This window comes from Kogia breviceps, chromosome 20, assembly GCF_026419965.1.
Source record: "Kogia breviceps isolate mKogBre1 chromosome 20, mKogBre1 haplotype 1, whole genome shotgun sequence".
Lineage (NCBI taxonomy): Eukaryota > Metazoa > Chordata > Mammalia > Artiodactyla > Physeteridae > Kogia > Kogia breviceps.
The window spans coordinates 31,954,270-31,975,087 of NC_081329.1; the positions used below are offsets into that span (position 1 = coordinate 31,954,270).

The window sequence follows — 20,818 nt, forward strand, 5'->3', positions numbered from 1 at the left end:
GATGGGCCATAATGTATTCACACATTTTTCAAAATATCAGACAACAGATTATTAGTTTCAATAATTACAAAGGAAGATTACACCTTTATAAGGAGAGACGTGGTGAGTAGTACTTTAATGAAGTACCCAAATAACATAATCCATAACAAAACAAGCTAATATGAGTGCCTTCTAATGGAAGGCATTGATAAGGACAAAATATCACCCAAGTAGTTGCCAAAAATCATTTAATTTGAATCTGATCATCAGAAAAGAGACAAATCCTGAATGTGACCTTCTACAAGAAAATGACTTTATTTTTCAAAAATATAAATGTTACAAAAAGACAAAAAAGTGTAGGGAAGTATTCTAGAAGTAAGGAGATTAAAAAGACATGACAGAGCAGAAGCAAGAAGAACTACAATCCTGCAGCGTGTGGAACAAAAACCACATTCAAAGAAAGATAGACAAGATGAAAAGGCAGAAGGCTATGTGCCAGATGAAGGAACAAGATAAACCCCCAGAAAAACAACTAAATGAAGTGGAGATAGGCAACCTTCCAGAAAAATAATTCAGAATAATGATAGTGAAGATGATCCAGGACCTTGGAAAATGAATGGAGGCAAAGATCGAGAAGATGCAATAAATGTTTAATAAAGACCTAGAAGAATTAAAGAACAAACAAACAGAGATGAACAATACAATAACTGAAATGAAAACTACACTAGAAGGAATCAATAGCAGAATAACTGACCTGGAAGACAGAATGGTGGAATTCACTGCTGTGGAACAGAATAAAGAAAAAAGAATGAAGAGAAATGAAGACAGCCTAAGAGACCTCTGGGACAACATTAAACGCAATAACATTCACATTATAGGGCTCCCAGAAAGAGAACAGAGGGAGAAAGGACCCCAAAAAATATTTGAAGAGATTATTGTTGAAACTACCCTAACATGGGAAAGGAAATAGCCACCCAAGTCCAGGAAGTGCAGAGAGTCCGATACAGGATACACCTAAAGAGAAACACACTGAGACACACAATAATCAAATTGGCAAAAATTAAAGACAAAGAAAAATTATTGAAAGCAGCAAGGGAAAAAAGACAACATACAAGGGAACTCCCATAAGTTTAACAACTGATTTCTCGGCAGAAATTCTACAAGCTAGAAGGGAGAGGCATGATATACTTAAAGTGATAAAAGGGAAGAACCTACAACAAAGATTACTCTAGCCAGCAAGTATCTCATTCAGATTCAATGGAGAAATCAAAAGTTTTACAGACAAGCAAAAGCTAAGAGAATTCAGAGTCACCAAACTAGCTCTACAACAAGTGCTAAAGGAACTTCTCTAAGTAAGAAACACAAGAGAAGAAAAGGACCAACAAAAACAAACCCAAAACAATTAAGAAAATGGTCATAGGAACACACATATCGATAATTACCTTAAACGTGAATGGATTAAATGTTCCAAACAAAAGACACAGGCTTGCTGAATGGATACAAAAACAAGTCCCATATATATGCTGTCTACAAGGTACCCACGTCAAACCTAGAGGCACATACAGACTGAAAATGAGGGGATGGAAAAAGATATTCCATGCAAATGGAAATCAAAAGAAAGCTGGAGTAGCTATACTCATATCAGATAAAATAGACTTAAAAAGAAAGAATGTTACAAGAGACAAGAAAGGACACTACATAACGATCAAGGGAGCAATCCAAGAAGAAGATAGAACAATTATAAATATATATGCACTCAACATAGGAGCACCTCAGTACATAAGGCAACTGCTAACAGCTATAAAAGAGGATATTGACAGTAACAGAATAATAGTGGTGAACATTAACACCTCACTTATACCAATGGACATATCATCCAAAGCTTTAAATGACACAGTAGACCTGATAGATTTAATTGATATTTATGAGTCATTCCATCCAAAAACAGAAGATTACACTTTCTTCTCAAGTGTGAATGGAACATTCTCCAGGATAGATCACATCTTGGGTCACAAATCAAGCCTCAGAAAATTTAGAGAAAACTGGAATCATGTCAAGCATCTTTTCTGACCCCAACACTATGAGATTAGAAATCAATTACAAGGAAACAAACGTAAGAAACACAAACACATGGAGGCTAAACAATACATTACTAAATAGCTAAGAGATCACTGAAGAAATCAAAGAGGAAATTAAAAAATACCTAGAAGCAAATGACAATGAAAACACGATGGCCCGAAACCTATTGGATACAGCAAAAGCAGTTGTAAGTGGGAAGTTTATAGCTATACAAGCCTACCTCAAGAAACAAGAAAAATCTCAAGTGAACAATCTAATCTTACACCTAAAGTAACTAGAGAAAGAAGAACAAACAAAACACAAAGTTAGAAGAAAGAAAGAAATCATAAAGATCAGAGCAGAAATAAATGAAATAGAAACAAAGAAAACAATAGCAAAGATCAATAAAACTAAAAGCTACTTCTTTGAGAAGACAAACAAAATTGATCAACCATTAGCCAGACTCATCAAGAAAAAGAGGGAGAGAACTCAAATCAATAAAATTAAACATGAAAAAGGAGAAGTTACAACAGACACTGCAGAAATACAAAGCATCCTAAGAGACCAGTACAAGCAACTCTATGCCAGTAAAATGGAAAACCTGGAAGAAATGGCCAGATTCTTAGAAAGGTATAACCTTCCAAGACTGAACAAGGAAGAAATAGAAAATATGCAGAGACCAATCACAAGTAATGAAATTGAAACTGTGATAAAAAATCTTCCAACAAACAAAAGTCCAGGACCAGATGGCTTCACGGGTGAATTCTATCAAATATTTAGAGAAGAGCTAACAGCCATCCTTCTCAAACTCTTCCAAAAAATTGCAGAGGAAGGGACACTCCCAAACTCATTCTATGAGGCCACCATCACCCTGATAGCAAAACCAGACAAAGATACTACAAAAAAATAAAGTTACAGACCAATATCACGGATGAATATAGGTGCAAAAATCCTCAACAAAATACTAGCCAACAGAATCCAACAGCATATTCAAAGGATCATACACCGTGATCAAGTGGGATTTATCCCAGCGATGCAAGGTTCCTTCAATGTATGCAAATCAATCAATGTGATACACCATATTAACAAGTTGAAGAAGAAAAACCATATGATCTTCTCAATAGATGCAGAAAAAGTTTTTGACAATTTCAACACGCATTTATGATAAAAACTTTCCAGAAAGTGGGCATAGAGGGAACCTACTGCAACACAATAAAAGCCATATATGACAAACCAACAGCAAACATCATTCTCAATGGTGAAAAACAGAAAGCATTTCCTCTAAGATCAGGAACAAGACAAGGATGTCCACTCTCACCACTATTATTCAACATAGAGTTAGAAGTCCTAACCATGGCAATCAGAGAAGAAAAAGAAACAAAAGGAATACAAATTGGAAAAGAAGAAGTAAAACTCTCACTGTTTGAAGATGACATGATGCTATGCGTAGAGATTCCTAAATATGCCACCAGACAACTACTAGAGCTAATCAAAGAATTTGGTAAACTTGCAGGATACAAAATTAATGCACAGAAATCTCTCGCCTTCTTATATACTAATGATGAAAAATCTGAAAGAGAAATTAAGAAAACACTCCCATTTACCATTGGAACAAAAAGAATAAAATACCTAGGAATAAACCTACCTAGGAGACCAAAGACCTGTGTGCAGAAAACTATAAGACACTGATGAAAGAAATTAAAGATGACACCAACAGATGGAGAGATATATCATGTTCTTGGATTGGAAGAATCAATATTGCAAAAATGACTATACTACCCAAAACAATCTACAGATTCAATGCAATCCCTATCAAATTACCAATGGCATTTTTTACAGAACTAGAAGAAAAAATCTTAAAATTTGTATGGAGACACAAAAGACCCCTAATAGCCAAAGCAGTCTTGAGGGAAAAAGGCAAAGCTGGGGGAATCAAACTCCCTGACTTCAGACTATACTACAAAGCTATAGTAATCAAGACAATATGGTACTGGCACAAAAACAGAAATATAGATCAATGGAACAAGATAGAAAGCCCAGAGGTAAACCCACACACTTATTATCAACTAATCTAAGAGAAAGGAGGCAAGGATATGCAATGGAGAAAATACAGTCTCTTCAATAAGTGTTGCTGGGAAAACTGGACAGCTACATGTGAAAGAATGAAATTAGAACACTCCCTAACATCATACAAAAAAAAAAAACCTCAAAATGGATTAGAGATCTAAATGTAAGACCATACACTATAAAACTTTTAGAGGAAAACATAGGAAGAACACTGACATAAATCACAGCAAGATATTTTTTGATCCACCTCCTAGAATTATGGAAATAAAGAAAAAATCAACAAATGGGACCCAATGAAGCTTCAAATCTTATGAACAGCAAGGGAAACCATAAACAAGACAAAAAGACAACCCTTAGAATGGGAGAAAATATTTACAAGTGAATCAGCGGACAAAGTATTGATCTCCAAAATGTATAAACAGCTCATGCAGCTCAATATTTAAAAACCAAACAACCCAATCAAAAAATGCACAGAAGACCTAAATAGACATTTCTCCAAAGAAGATATACAGATGGCCAAGAAACACATGAAAAGCTGCTCAACATCACTAATTATTAGATAAATGCAAATCAAAACTACAATGAGGTATCACCTCACACCAGTTAGAATGGGCATCATCAGAAAATCTACAAACAACCAATGCTGGAGAGGGTGTGGAGAAAAGGGAACTCTCTTGCACAGTTGGTGGGAATGTAAATGGATAGAGCCACTATGGAGAACAGTATGGAGGTTCCTTAAAGAACTAAAAATAGCATTATCATATGATCCAGCAATACCACTACTGGGCATATATCCAGAGAAAACCATAATTCAAAAAGACACATGCACCTCAATGTTCATTGAAGCACTATTTACAGTAGCCAGGTCATGGAAGCAACCTAAATGCCCATTGACAGATGAATGTATAAAGAAGGTGTGGTACTTATATACAATGGAATTACTCAGCCAAAAAAGGAATGAAATTGGGTCATTTGTTGAGATGTGGATGGATCTAGAGACTGTGATACAGAGTGAAGTAAGTCAGAAAGAGAAAAACAAATATCGTATATTAACGCATATATGTGGATCCTAGAAAAATGGTACAGATGAAATGGCTTACAGGGCAGAAATTGAGACACTGATTTAGAGAACCAACGTATGGACACCAAGGGGGGAAAGTAGCAGCGGGGTGGGTGTGGTGATGTGATAAACTGGGCCATGGGATTGACATGTATACATTGAAGTGTATAAAACTGATAACTAATAAGAGCCTGCTGTATAAAAAAATAAATAAAATAAAATTGAAAAATTAAAAAAAAAGACATGACAACCAAGTTTAATATATGATTATTAATTGGACTTGGAATACAAAAATAAAGAAAAGAAATAAAACAAAACCTAGTGATAATAGACATTATTAGGAAATTGAACAAGGACTATAATGCTGTTGTATTAATGTAAAATTTCTTGGGCATGGTCAGGAGGAGAATGTCCTTGTTCTTGTGAGATGCATGCTGAGGTATTTACTTTCAAATTTTTTGGCAATCACAGTGGTGTGTGGGTGGGAAACTATAATTTTCCCGACCTGGATCAAGTACTTACATAACCTAGGGCTAGAGTCAACCCCTCACCACAATATTTCCTGTGGATGAAAAGTGTAAAAAGAAAAACTGGACAACCATACAGATGTCCACTACCTAGAAAATGAATAATCAGTTTGATATTTCAACAAGATGTATCTGGATTGATATGAAGGGTGGATTAGTGCTGGCAAAATCAAAGGCAGGGACAGTGGTAAGGTAGTTGTGAAAATAATTTAGATGGGAAAAAATGGACATAAACCAATTAAAATTGGTTTGTGGTAATGGATATGGAAAAGACATATTTGAGCAATAATTATAGGCAACTGAAGGTCTTAGTTATTAAATTGGTGATGTCTCAGGATTGTGCGCATTTAAAAGGATGAACTAGGGTCTATAAATATCTTTTTGTTATTTTATTTCCAACACTTATAATGGGGCTTGGTGTCCAGTATGGGGTGAATGTATGGCAGTACTAGGGCCATAAGATAGAGTTGAGGTAATATTAATTTAAGTCAACACATCTGTAAAGACTTCTTGAAAAAGGTGATACTTAAAATATGAGTGAGATGTTTACATTAAGTACTTCTGAGAGGTGACATGGCATGAATGGAAAGAGAACAGGGTTCAGCAGAGAACCAAATTCCAGAGCTGACCTTAACTGGCCATATGACCTTGAAGAAGACACATGCCCTCACTGAGCCTCCATTTGTATGTGGTTGGAATAAGGAAGTTGAGTTAGAAGATCTCAATGTTTTTTCAAGCTTCAGTATTCTATAATTATTATTTTAATACCACACAATTTTAGCAGATATAATATCTAATCACATTAACATAAACATTGAATGATAGTGTGCCCTTCCTCAAAAACGTTTAATCCCCACCCCTGCCTTCCAACTAAAGACTAAGGATAAACTCCTTGTCATGTACATCAAAGTCTTCTATGATCTGACCCTAAAATCACGTAGTGGAACAACAGTAGACTGGGAAAGGAGAAACTAGGATTTAACTGGGAGGTCTGGAGCTTGTCCAACTTTCCTAGACCTCAGTATCCTCTCAAGGATGAGTTCCTAGTGAAAACAGTATGGTATTAAAAAAAACTGAATTTCAATAATTGAATTGTGAAATTATCTAGGAAAATGGTTGTCTAAAAGTCATTTCAATATACCCACTGATCTTAGGGGCAAATGATATAAAATACATTGGGAAACTGTTAAGTGTCAGAGTAGTTGGAAAGTGTCAGGGTAGTTTATTTTTAAAAAAATTATTTAGTTAAGTTTTTATTATATAGTTTGAGGTGTTCAGCCTTATAATTTGACATTTGTATACATTACAAAGTGATCACCACCATAATCCAGTTGCCATCCATCACCATACAGTTGACCCCCTTCAACCATTTTGCCCAACATCAACCCCCTTGTCCTCTGGGAACAACTTTTGTTTTACTTTGTTTGTTGTTTTGTTTTGTTTTGGTTTAGATTTTACATATTAGTAAAAGCATATGTATTTATTTTTCTCCATCTGATTTATTTCACTTAATCTAATACCCTTGAAGTTCCATCCATGTTGATGCAAATGTAGAATATTATTCTTTTCTATAAGTAGTATTCCATTGTATACCACTCCTTCTTTATCCATTCACCCATCAATGAACACTAACGTGTTTTTCTGTATCTCAGCTACTGTAAATAATGCTGCAATGAACATAGAAGTGTATATATCTTTTTGAATCAGTGTTTTTGTGTTCTTTAGATAAATACTCAGAAGTGGAATAGCTAGGTCATATGGTAGTTCTATTTTTAACATTTTGAGGAATCTCCATACTGTTTTCCATAGTGGCTGCACCTAGTTACATTCCTAACAACAGTGTTCCCTTTTCTCCACATCCTTGCCAACATTAGTTATTTCTTGTCTTGGTGTGAGGTGATATCTCACTGTGGGTTTGATTTGCATTTCCCTCAGGATTAGAGATATTGTTCATGTGCTGGTTGGATGTCTGTATGTCTTCTTTGGAAAAATGCCCCCATTTTAAAATCAGGTATATTTTTTAAAATATTGAGTTGTATGAACTCTATATATTTTGGATATTAACCCCTCATTGGATATATGACTTACAAATATCTTTTGCCATTCAGTAGGTTGCCTTTTCATTTTGATGATGGTTTCCTTTGCTGTGTAGATGCTTTTTAGTTTGATATAATCCTTTTTATTTGTTTGTGTTTCCCTTGCCTTTGGAGTCAGATCCACAAAAACATGACTAAGACCAATGTCAGAGATTGTAGTGCCCATGTTTTCTCCTAGGGATTTTGTGGTTTCAGATCTTACATTTCAAGTCTTTCATCCATTTTGAGTAAATTTGTGTGTTTGGTGTAAGATAGTGGCCTAGTTTTATTCTTTTGTATGTCGCTGTCCAGTGTTCCCAGCACCATTTATTGAAGAGATTTTCTTTTCTCCATTGTATGTTCTTTACTCCTTTGTCATAAACTGATTGTTCATATATGTGTGGGTTTATTTCTAGGCTCCCAATTCTATTCCATTTATCTGTGTGTCTGTTATTCTGCCAGTACCATAATGTTTTGATTACCGTAGATTTCAAATATCGTTGGAAATTAGGAAGCACGATACCTCTAGCTTTGTTTTTCCTTCTCAAGAAAGTTTTGGCCATTCTGATCTTTTGTAGTTACATACAAATTTTAGAATTTTTTGTGCTATTTCCATGAAATATGCCATTGGAATTTTGATAGGGATAGCAATGAATCTGTAGATTTCTTTGGGGCTACCCAATGACATTTAAACATTTAAAATGGACATTTTAACGATACTAATTTTTCCAATCCATGAACACAAAATAATTTTCCATTTATTTGTGTTTTCTTCATTTTTCCCATCAGTGTCATAGTTTTCAGTGTACAGGTTTTCACTTTCTTAGTTAAATTTATTTCTGGGTATTTTATTCTTTTTGATACAGTTGTAAATGGATCATTTTCTTAATTTCTCTTTCTGATAGTTTATTACTAGTGTATAGAAATTCCAGAGATTTCTGTATATTGATTTTGTAGCCCATGACTTTATTGAATTTATCTATTATTTCTAGCAGTATTTTTGGTAGAGCATTTAGAATTTTCCTGATAGTATCATGTTATCTGCAAACAGTGAGAGTTTTACTTCTTCCTTCCTGATAGAGATGTCTTTTATTTCTTTTCCTTGCCCAATTGCTGTGGCTAGGACTTCTACCACCATGTGCAATAAAAGTGGCAAGAGTGGGCATCCCTCTCTTTGTCCTGATCTTAGAGGAAAAACTTTCAGCTTTTCACCGTTGAGCACGATGTTAGCTGTGGGTTTGTCATATATGTCTTTTATTATGTTGAGGTACATTACTTCTATACAAATTTTGTTGAGAGGTTTTTTTAAAAAATCATAAATGGATATTGACTTTGACAAAGCCTTTTTTTTGCATTTGAGATGATCATATGCTTTTTATCCTTCATTTTGTTAATGTGGTGTATGGATTGTTCTTAAGGATGGTGTATTCTGATTGCCTACTGAAGTGCTTTGAGTAGGGATATCATTGTCTTTTATTTGAATCACAGCCTGTTATCCTATCTTTCAACTTGCTATTAGAAGTTTCTGAGGGTGTCTTGGAATTAAAATAATACTGACTTATTTCGAATGTATTCTTTTATTTCTTTCATTTATCTTTTCCTTTTTAATTTCTAGAATAATTGCTTTCTGAAGGGAAATATGTCATGGAGTATTGAGGGATGAAATTTTGATTATTGAATGATTTAGGTGGTATAATGCATATAAGAAATATTACTATATTAAAAATCTCTGGAGAGCCTTGTCAGCTTTTCTAGTCTTTATTCAAAACCAGGAATAGAAAGGTCTTAAATGATCAAACTGAATCTCTCAGGGTGAACCACATCAATAAGAATATTTTTCTGTGTTGGAAGATGATGTCACAGGCAGGAAAAAAATCTAGGTTGAAATAATACTGGAATGTAGAGATTAGGTGAAAAAGAGGCAAGATATTCTAATTTGTTTCATGCCATAAAATACTCTTCCATGATCAGAGGTCAGTCTGGCTCAGAGGGTAAATCTTATCTTGATGGTGAAATTCTAGTTATTGCCAAGTTACCCTACTAGCTCATAAGATGATGCTAATTTAATGAGATAAATATTGATTTCCCATGATTACATTAACTTTACTCAGGCTTCCCTGGTGGTACAGTGGTTGAGAATTGGCCTGCTGATGCAGGGGACACGGGTTCGTGCCCCAGTCCGGGAAGATCCCACATGCCGTGGAGCGGCTGGGCCCGTGAGCCATGGAGGCTGAGCCTGCATGTCCAGAGCCTGTGCTCTGCAATGGGAGAAGGCACAACAGAGAGAGGCCTGCATACCGCAAAACAACAACAACAACAACAAAAAACATTAACTTAACTCAACTGTATGACTGCAGAATTTGTCCTGACCTCAGGCCAACTGTTTGAAAACATTATAGTTTCTAGTGACCCAGGCAATATTATGTGTTGAAAACAGCCCAACGAACTTTCCCAATAGGTCATGTTAACTAGAGTGTTCACATCTGTTTGAGTTTCTGTTTCCTTATGTATGAGAAATATTTATTGGTCATTCTCTCCCACCCTCCCCCACTCTTTTGACAAAATCCTTCACTCTCCCACCTCACTTTCCCCTTCCCTATACAGTACAGACTGTTATTCCAAACACTGACTATGACAAAACTTTTTAATCAGCAGGGATCTTTCAGGTTAGAAGTAGTAAAAATGACCTTTAGAAGTATAAATCTACATTATTAGAAGATGACAATTAATATTAGGAAGATGACAATTATTAGAAAATATTAGAAGATGACAATTAAACAAACCACTTAGGATTCTCTTGGCTATAAGTAAGAGAAAGCTCCAATTCATTTAATGAGAAAATTTACTATCTCAAAAACAGGAAGGCTAGACATAGCAAAGTCTCCACAGTTGATGGAGTCACTCCTTCAAAGAAAAATATCAATTGTTCTGTTTCTCCAATCTTCTGTGCAAAGCATTACGTTTCTTCTAATGTTGTGCATCCTCATGGTTATAAAATGATGCCCAGAAGTAACTGGGCCAACATGCTTTCTTATTCCCATTCAATAGAAGCAAGAGAGAAGTGGTCCAAGCCTGGGGGAGAGTCTCGTTCATCTTAGGCAGGGGCCCACCCTTAGACCAATAAGAGTGGCTGGATGAGATGCCTACTTCAACTGGTTGAATCAAAAGAATCAGGCTCCCTTCTGGAAGTGGGAGTGAGGAAGGTAGGAAAACAAAATCAAATACCTGTTAGGAAGAACAAAGAAAAAATGGATATTAGATTGGCAGAAAATTATAACATAGGGCATTTGCTGGCAAAATAGTTATTCTAGTAATAAAAGCACCTTAATTAAATTTTATTCACACCAATGGAAAGGACAGATCCATTCATTCACAAAATTCGTTATTGGACTCCTGGGTGCCACACACTGTCCTACAGGTTCAGTACACATAAGTATATAAGGCAGTCCTCACTCTAAAGGAATTCATTCTGTGTCTGTTTTCCCAATTGAGCATGGGTTCTTGTTTGCTTACCATTTGAGAAAATTGTTGTATTTGTCTAGGCAAGGAAGAATGAATGTCTAATGTGTAGTAGATATGTTGATGAAACATGTTTGAAAAATATTCAAGAAGAAAAATCCACAGCATTCGATACCTGAAAAGGTAAATATGATTTCGATGTTTCTGTCTCGCTCAATGGTGATGCTGTAAACTGGGATAAAAACTATAGAAGAATGGGTCCGGTAGTGTGGAAGGAATCAGGGTCAGGATTTTTCCCCAATTCCCCTACAGACCTTATTATTGTAATTCTCCTTTGCATGCTTATATATTTGATTAACATGAAAAATAAAACCAAATGCTTAAATGCTTTATACTATTACAAAAGCGCCCCAGTCTTCACACCCTCTATGATTTATAAAATGATTTTTGATTACACATATGTTATATAGGTAATCCAAATGTTGTGGGCAGGAGGAGGCTAAAGGATTACTAATGTTAAAAGGATTTCTTCTGGGACAGTGATACTTGATGTAAGTGAGGAAAGATACCTCCTTGGTCATTGCCTTGTATCTGTGAAATGAAGAAACTATGGAGATGGAGAAATTGGAGACATCACAGAGACAGGGTGACTTCTTTCTTGGGACCCTTTGGTGAGGGGTGCTGGATATTTACCTGCTCTCTTTCAGTCCCCCAATTATCCTTTGATACTTTCCTGTAATCTGTTGTGGGAATCTACAAAATGTTGTTCTCAGATTCTTTACCAGTGGTTTTCTATTTAGTTTCACCAAGAGGAGATACTGGTAGGTGATTAGTAGATGGGAGATGGGGAGAAACTATAATTCTTTCTTGCTCTTTTTCTCTTCCTTCTACCTCTGTCTTATTTATTTATTGTTTGTTTGTTTGTTTGTGTACACGGGCCTCTCACTGTTGTTGTCTCTCCCGTTGCGGAGCACCGAACGCGCAGGCTCAGTGACCATGGCTCATGGGCCTAGCCGCTCCACAGCATGTGGGATCTTCCAGGACCGGGGCACGAACCCGTGTCCCCTGCATTGGTAGGCGGACTCTCAACCATTGCGCCACCAGGGAAGCCCTACCTCTTTTTAACTTCTTGCTCTGGAGGAATCTCCTCCAAGTTCCTGTTCTGAGGCAGTAGCCTCTCTTTGCCTCTTTAAGTTCTCCCAGCCCTAGGGGTGGTGCCTATTTCCTGTGGCACCTAATTGCTGGGTTATCTCATCTTCTATTTGATGCTTCCAGCTCTACAGCTGGATAGGAAGTGTTCAGCAAATGGAGAATAACTAACATACAGGTTTATGTAATCATTATTCCAATAACCTACTGAGGGATGACCATACACGGTCATTGTAAAAGGCTGAAATATCAACTCTAATTGTTTAGTTAAACCTACACACAATTTATTAACTATACAATTCTTCTATTCTCAAATAATTTCTTCGTTCTGAATTCCCAGTTTAAGGGCTCATGTAGACTGTCTGATCTGGAATAGCAACACCTAAATTTTAGCAGACCCCAAGCTACTCAGGTAACATGCTGAGGTCTGTGAATGCTGTACTAACAGGGACTCATGTTACGAAATTATTTTCCAATAAGACTCTTCTACGAGAATGGTTTTCAAAAAAAATGCAATTAATATCAGAAAAGCCCATGTCAAGATTTCACTTGTAACCATCTGCACCATTGTCATGATTACAGGTTGTGCTGTTGTCCTTCCTCTTCTCCTTTTCTGAACTTTTTTTCCCAACTCATGGCTGCAGGCTGATTCTCCATCCTCAGTGCCCAGGTCTTCCAGAGTGCCAGCAGGCTGTCCAAAGTCTCTTAAGGAATCAGTTCTCTGAGGTTTGTTTCTCTAAAGGGTTATCTGGATTTTTATCAAAAATAAAACAGTTAAAAAAACAAATTATGTCAGTAAATTACATTTAAGTAATATTCTTTAATTTTCAAAGGATAGTTTATTATCTTATTATACACATCCCTGGGAAGCAGGGTGAAGCATTTAGCTATAGGCATCACTGAAGACTTAGGGGCAGGGGATGGCGTGATGAGACCTGGAAGAGGCATCTTCCTGCAGGAAGATGCTGGAGTAGAGACATCAATGAGGACTCTCCTACCACAGTCCAGGTGAGTTGAAAACAGGGCCTAAACTGGAGTGGTGGGAGTGGGAATTAGAAGGAGAAAAGCAATGGCAGAAGCACTGTGGTGGTTGAAATTTTAGGACCTGGTGATGAATATGATAAGGAGGTAAGGGGGAAAAGGGTAGAATTTAAAGGCACCTATAGGAGTTCTGATCATTGATGACTGGAAAACAGCACTAAATTAGGAAGAGGAGCTGACTGAGGGAAGGATGATGAAGAATTGGGTGTTAAACATAATTGAGTTTGAGATGCGTGGCAAGATGCTCAGGTGTGAATGTCTGGTGGGCAGTTATAAATGAGCTATCAAAGATTAGGGGAACATTTGAAGCTTGAGATGTAGATATGAGGTTTATCTGCCTCAAATCAATTGTTTAAGTTCCGAGAAAGAATGAGGCGGTTAAATACAGGTATGCTATAGGGCACAGGGGAGTCATTTCTAGGGAGAGTAGTCTGAAGGAAGTACTTGTGAAGGCTTTATCCGAACAGCATAAAATTAAAATCATATGGTCTGCTCGTTTCACTGTTGACATTAAAATGAAACAGATGATTTGTTCTCTTAGGTCTGCAATGCTTTCAAAAATAATAATAACACCTGGGTAATTACCAGAACTCTGCATACTTAATTTTGTACCAAATAAAATTTGTACCACACAAAGTTAACATTTTTACATGACATTAAAAGTAGTAATTATATGGCTCATGATATTTTTAGAAATTCTAAACATACTCCCTTTATGAATGTACAAGAAAAACTCAACCTATGTCAGGAATTTAGATTCTATAAAAACTTAGATGGGTCCTCTCCAAAAAACCTAGTTACTCAGAAGAAAAAAAGATATCAAGATAGCACTTCCGTCTTATCACTTAGCCAAGTACAGAGCCAAGTACAGGTATGTGGCTATGGTCATGTGCAAAGCGACATTTGAGGAGAGGTAGAAAGAAGTAGAATGTAAATGACCCTCCACTCATCCCTACCCCATGCCTGAAATGCTACTGTTTACTTAACACATGACTCCCTTTTCAGCATTTTCTCAACCCTGGCACTATTGACATTTTGGGCTGAGTAGTTCTTCTGGGGGCCTAGCTGTGCATTGTAGGATTTTAGCAACATTCCTGGGCTCTACAATCTGCATGCCAGTAGTACCCCCACCCCAGTTGTTTTCAAAATTGTCTCCAGACATTACCAAATGTCCAGTTGGGGGCAAAATTAACCTGGGCTGAGAACGCAGGTTTCCTCACTTCCTTGAAGGTAAACGGCATTATGAGCTGTCATCAGTCTCTTTGTGCAGGAAGGACCAAAAAGAACAGAACTGGCTCAGGTTATGGGAAGATTGAACCAATGACACTGGCGCCTCAGGGATACTTCACAGAGGCATCTTACAGAGAAGGTAAAAGGAGAAAGAGTCAGGATGGTTGTTGTTGACAGGAGAACTTCCCAGGATGGCTGTTGGATGACAAGAGAACAACTGCATTGTTTGCCAAGGATGTGTGCTGTATTGGAACATTAATGTGATGTGGCTCACTGCTAGCTGGTTCAGCCTGTGTCATATTTATAGACAATGTTGCATTGTGTGTGGTGGATGTTATGAGCTACCTTCATATAACCTTAGCTTTCTGTGTGTAGATTGGTGGGAATTTCTTGGCTCATTTGGGTGGCATTTTTTAATTGAAGCACAAATAGTGGTATACTGCAGAGATTGGGATTACTCCAGTAAGAACTGGACTGTCTGGTTTTCAAATCTCAGCCCTGCCACTTAAGAATTATGCCATATTTGTGCTTAGTTTCCATGTCTGTGAAATGGAGGAACTAATTGTACCTACTTCTCAGTACTGCTTGGGCTACCATAACAGAATACCACAGGCTGAGTGACTTGAATAACACTGTGATAATGTGATTTATAATATGAAATATATATTTGGTCTCTGTCCCATTTCTGACACAGAGCTCCTAAAACATTTGGAATTTTCTGCGATGAGAGCAATAATAGGTGTCTTTTGTTATATTAATGAGGTGGCTTTTGGGAAACACCTAAGGATGAGGGCAGGTTGCCAGGAAAGTCAATCACTGATTAGAGGACTGGAATTTTCAACTTCTCTCCAGGAAGGGGAGAGGGGCTGGAGGTTGAATCAATTGCCAACAGCTGATGATTTAATCAATCAAGTGTATGTAATGAAGCCTTCATAAACACCCAACATACAGGGTTCAGAGAGCTTCCAGGTTGGTGAACATGAGGAGATTCAGGGAGAGTGGTGCACCTGGAGGGGGCATGGAATCTCCTTGCTCTTTCTCCATAATTTGCCCAGTATATGTGTCCCAGCTGGTGGTTCCTGAGTTATATCCTTTTATAATAAACTGATAATCCAGTAAGTAAAGTGTTTCTCTGAGTTCTGTGAAATGCTCTAGGAAACTAATCAATCCCAAAGAAGGGGTCTCCGATCTATAGCCAGTTGGCCAAAAGCATGGGAGACAACCTGGATTCACGATGGGCATCTGAAGGGGGGAGAACAGTCTTGTAGGACTGAGCCCTTAAACTGTGGGATATGACTCTATTTCCAGGTAGATAGTGTCAGAAATGAATTGAATTGTAGGACACTCAGCTGGTATAGAAGAATAGCTTGGTGTGGGGAAAAAACCCCCACACATTGGAATTGATGTGAGAATGTTGGTTGGAACCAGAATTGGAAACATAAATTTTCCCACAGTTCTAGATGCTGGAAGTTTCAGATCAAGGTCCATCTGGCAGGGTTGGTTTCTGGTGAGATCTCTTTTCCTGGCTTACAGGCAGCCACCTTCTCACTATGTCCTCATGTGGTCTTTCCTTGGTGCATGCACATGCAGAGTGTGCCCTCTGGTGTCGCTTCCTATAAGGACACTAGTCCTATTGGATCATGGTTCTGCCATTACAAACTCCTTTAACCTTAATTGCTTTCTTAGAGGCCTCATCTCCAAGCCAGATGAGTCAGGAACTGAATGACTTATCTTAAACATTCTCAAACACAATTCCGAGTATCTTGACTCTGATAAGGAGAGGGATGTATCTTTTGGGAGAAGGAAATAAATGTTAGGGTAAAAAAGGGGAGAGCTTTGAGGATTAATTTACCTTAGTTGATCCTAACTCTCTTAATATATCAGATAAATCTTTTTGATAAGAAACAAATGCATTCTGTTTTCTTCTATGACATTCATGTTTTCTCCAGGAACAAACAAGCTTGGAAGAATTCTGTTATTCGAAATACAGAAAACCAGATGGGTGTCACAAAACTCTCTTGAACAAGTAGATATCCTTGGTTGCAAACCTTTCCTATCCAATTCAGGACACAAGGTGGTATGATTTGATGACTAAAGAAAACCCACTCAAAAATGTCCCTGGGGCCTAGCATAGGATTGGAAATAATTCCACCAGTAACTTATCTTTTTGTTCCTGTCACAAGAGCCTGAAAATTCTCCTGGGTCCAGCTTTAAGTCGCTAAAACCTTTGGGCAAATTGAAATTTCCTCCCTGATTGAGTCATTGGAGCTGCTCAAGAACGTGTGGTCCTCTGAAGATGAAGTTGGGAAAAGACAGAGGGGATGTATCTGCAGGAGGCTAGGTTTGCCAGCTTCACAATTTACTTAGGGAAGTTGACCTGTTTTGCTTCTCTTTTCCCCCTAAAGAAGAGCAACCATTTAAGGCACTTGAATTTTTAGAGCGGCTTTGGATGCAAACTCTCAAGATTCTGACCAAGGCCACATGTTTGTGCCCAATTACAAATTCATGGGAAGGCTCTCCCCACTGCTCTGGGGGTACTTTTGAAGAATTTAAGGAGCAGGTCCTCTCCAGAACTGAGGGTTACCACATGGCTCTCAGTTTTCCTACCTTGGCAACCAACAAGATTGTCCAGGTCATTCAAATTATACTAGAGGCAGAGAAATCTTGTTGAATAAGCTTGTCCAAGGGGTCATCTAATTCCCTTGAGGGATGTAACCTTGTTTGACTAATTGTTTAAAGTTAATTATGGTCCACACTGTTTACAACTCTGTCACTCTAGGTAGACATATTTTAGGTTGATTCAGATTTTGGGGCCCCCTAATCAGCACAGAGGTCACCCAACATAATATCATTGAGGTCCTCTCATCTTTGGGGCCATGAGCTAGAGAAGCATTTAGTGATCCTCAAGTGGATTGAAAGAGCTAATGTTCGTTCAAGTGCCTGCCCGCCCCCCACAAAGGAAGAATCCAGGAAGAAGTTGTTTAAATGAGAACCACACCAGCATCCTAATGTTGGGGCTGGGGCCAAGGCTGATGACTGCTGGAAATGTCACACTCTATCAACACACGTCAACTTACACCTCCCTCCACCAAATGACAAACAACAACAAAACCTTCGAGATGGACATACCATTATCATTCCCATTTTATAGATGACAAAACTGACACAAAAGTAACTTGTCCAAACCCACACAACCTGGAGTGGGGAGTCAGGATTTGAATCTAGACAGTGTGGTGCCAGAGTCTGTGCCTGTGGCCAGAGCTTCCTAAGGCATGGTGCTCGCAGACTATAAGCATCTTCATTGCTCTTCCCCTTTCATACTCTGCTCAGCAAATGTGAAAAGGAAGAGGACAAGGAGTTTGGGGCTCTCTTCTTGGTTCCTGGCAGGAGCAGTTGTCCTCACTTTCGTAGGATCACTCCTGCACAATTCACCACTAACAAGTGAGAGGAAAGCAGGGGGAATTTCTGTGGAGCTCAAAGGAACAAGTTGTCCATGGAGTGGCTCCATCTTGCAGTGGCTTAAACATTCTGGGGGAGAAATGTAGTTGTCTTATGGAGTAATGATTACTAAAGGACTGTGTTATTGGTACCATAGGTTAGTCTGTCTATTCATGGTGAAGGGTCCTACATTTTCCATCTGTCCTGTGGGGACTCCACTGACTTCCTCTGTATTCTAAACATCCTGCCATGATGGAGGTCTCTCACAGGTCTGTTATTCCAGCCCCCAGTTTATGATCCAACTTCAGAACATTTTCACCTTTTGTCCTTCTAAGTTAAATAATCTATATCAGTGAATATACGTACTTATTTGCATTAATATGGATGTATGTTTTATGACATTACTTCATATTTTTATATATTGATGTATAACATTCAGAGACAATAGTTCTATAACATTCCTGAACCAGATGTGGAAGGTATTACACTTTTCTAACTGACAGGTGGTAAGGAAAAATATCCTCTAAGTCTCTCCCATCTTTCTTATAATTCCTCACAAACTCACTGCCATTTTTATCATTTCAACTGTGCAAGGATCTACATTGGAGTCAACATAAAAAAGAAGAAACGAAAATAAGAGGTAAGAAAGAGTATATTGTGTATTCACCAGAATGACTACGTTGGAATCCCAGTTCTGGGGACTTTCCTGGTAGTGCAGTGGTTAAGACTCTGCACTTTCAATACAGGCGGTGGCCTGGGTTCGATCTCAGGTCAGCGAACTAGATCCCACATGCATGTCACAACTAAGAGTTCACATGCCACAACTAAGGAGCCTGCGTGCTGCAACTAAGGAGCCACCTGCTGCAACTAAGAGCCAGTGCAACCAAATAAATTAAAAAAAAAAAAAAAAAGAATCCCAGTTCTACACTTAGCTTGTGAATTGGGCAAGCTACTTAACTTATTGGTGTCTCAGTTTCCTCATTGTAAACTGTGAAGATATTAATAGTACTTCTTAACCTAAAAATTTTTTTGTTTTTGTTTTTGTTTTTCAGACAAGGGATCCTTCTAGAAATCTTTATAGAGTTTCTGTGAGGGTTAGCTAAGTTAATAGACGTGAAGCAGTTAGAATGATGCCTAGAGCATATTATTATTACTTGAATAGAGGATGAAGAATACTACTACATGATGCAGAAATAGTTATATACCTAGAACAGCTATAATTAACTAAAAACACAAGTAATAAGTGAGTTTAGTAAAACAATGAAATCCAAATTAAACCTCACAGATTAAACAATTATAAGAAAAAACATTGTTCTTATAATTCAGCAGTAAGCAGTGTTCTGGATGGAATTGTGTTCCTCCCATATTCTATGTTGAAGTGCTAACCTCCAGTACCTAAAAATGTGGAGGTGGCTTTGGGACTGGGTAATGGATAGAGGCAAGAAGAGTTTTTAGGTGTATGTTTAAAAAAGACTGGGTTGCTTCGAAGAGACTTTTGGTAGAAATATGGGCATTAAAAGTGATTTTGGTGAAATCTCTGACACTGGAAGGAAGATGATTCTTTTTATAAAGTGGCAAAAAATTTGACTGAATTCTGTTCTATAGTTTGGTGGAAGTGTTGACAGAAAAAAAGAATACACAACCTATATTTGTAGTGAGGTGGATGGACCTCGAGTCTGTCATACAGACTGAAGTAAGTCAGAAAGAGAAAAACAAATACCATATGCTAACACATATATATGGAATCTAAACAAAAAACAAAAAAACACGTTCTGAAGAACCTAGGGGCAGGACAGGAGTAAAGACGCAGATGTAGAGAATGGACTTGAGGACACGGGGAGGGGGAAGGGTAAGCTGGGACGAAGTGAGAGAGTGGCATGGACATATATACACTACCAAATGTAAAATAGATAGTGAGAAGCAGCTGTATCGCAAAGGGAGATCAGCTCCTGGGTTTGTGACCACCTAGAGAGGTGGGATAGGGAGGGTGGGAGGGAGATGCAAGAGGGAGGAGATATGGGGATATAGGTATACGTATAGCTGATTCAGTTTGTTATAAAGCAGAAACTAGCACACCATTGTAAAGCAATTATACGCCAATAAAGATGTTAAAAAAAAAAGAATACACAACCTAAAAGTTGAGTTATGTTTTATTTGGTGGACAAAACTGAGGACTTAAGCCCAGGACACAGCCTCTCATATAGCTTCAAGGGACTGATCCAAAGACATAAAGAGGAGGCAGGATATACAGGTAGTCGGAGCATCAAAAGATTATTTTTTTTAACATCTTTATTGGAGTATAATTGCTTTACAATGTTGTGTTAGTTTCTGCTTTATAACAAAGTGAATCAGCTATATGTATACATATACCCCATATCCCCTCCCTCTTGCGTCTCCCTTCCACCCTCCCTATCCCACCCCTCTGTGTGGTCACAAAACACTGAGCTGACCTCCCTGTGCTATGTGGCTGCTTCCCACTAGCTATCTATCTCACAGTTGGTTGTATATATAAGTCCATGCCACTCTCTCACTTTGTCCCAGCTTACCCTTCCCCATCCCCGTTTCCTCAAGTCCATTCTTTATATCTGCATCTTTATTCCTGTCTTGCCCCTATGTTCTCAGAACCATTTTTTTTAGATTCCATATATTAATAATTAATTAATATTAATTAAAGAAAACCAGATGTCTCAGATTAAGGAATTTAGCACTTTTCCTCGTATGGGAAGATGCAAGAG

The 20,818-nt window shown here is 37.8% G+C and overlaps 1 protein-coding gene across 2 annotated transcripts in view; it reads right to left on the bottom strand.

Moving 5' to 3' along the window:
- Positions 1-9,510: 9,510 nt before the first annotated feature.
- The window catches only part of LOC131747336 (arylamine N-acetyltransferase 1), a 50,272-nt gene continuing 38,964 nt past the window's right edge, over positions 9,511-20,818 (bottom strand). The window contains exons 3-4 of one of the 2 annotated variants that reach the window (XR_010838525.1): positions 12,955-13,122; positions 9,511-10,991 (exon numbers count right to left, since the gene is read on the bottom strand). The gene's annotated coding sequence lies outside the window, so the exon portion shown is untranslated. Of the gene's footprint in view, positions 10,992-12,939; positions 13,123-20,818 lie in introns of both variants that reach the window. The other variant, XR_010838524.1, reaches the window with a different exon arrangement.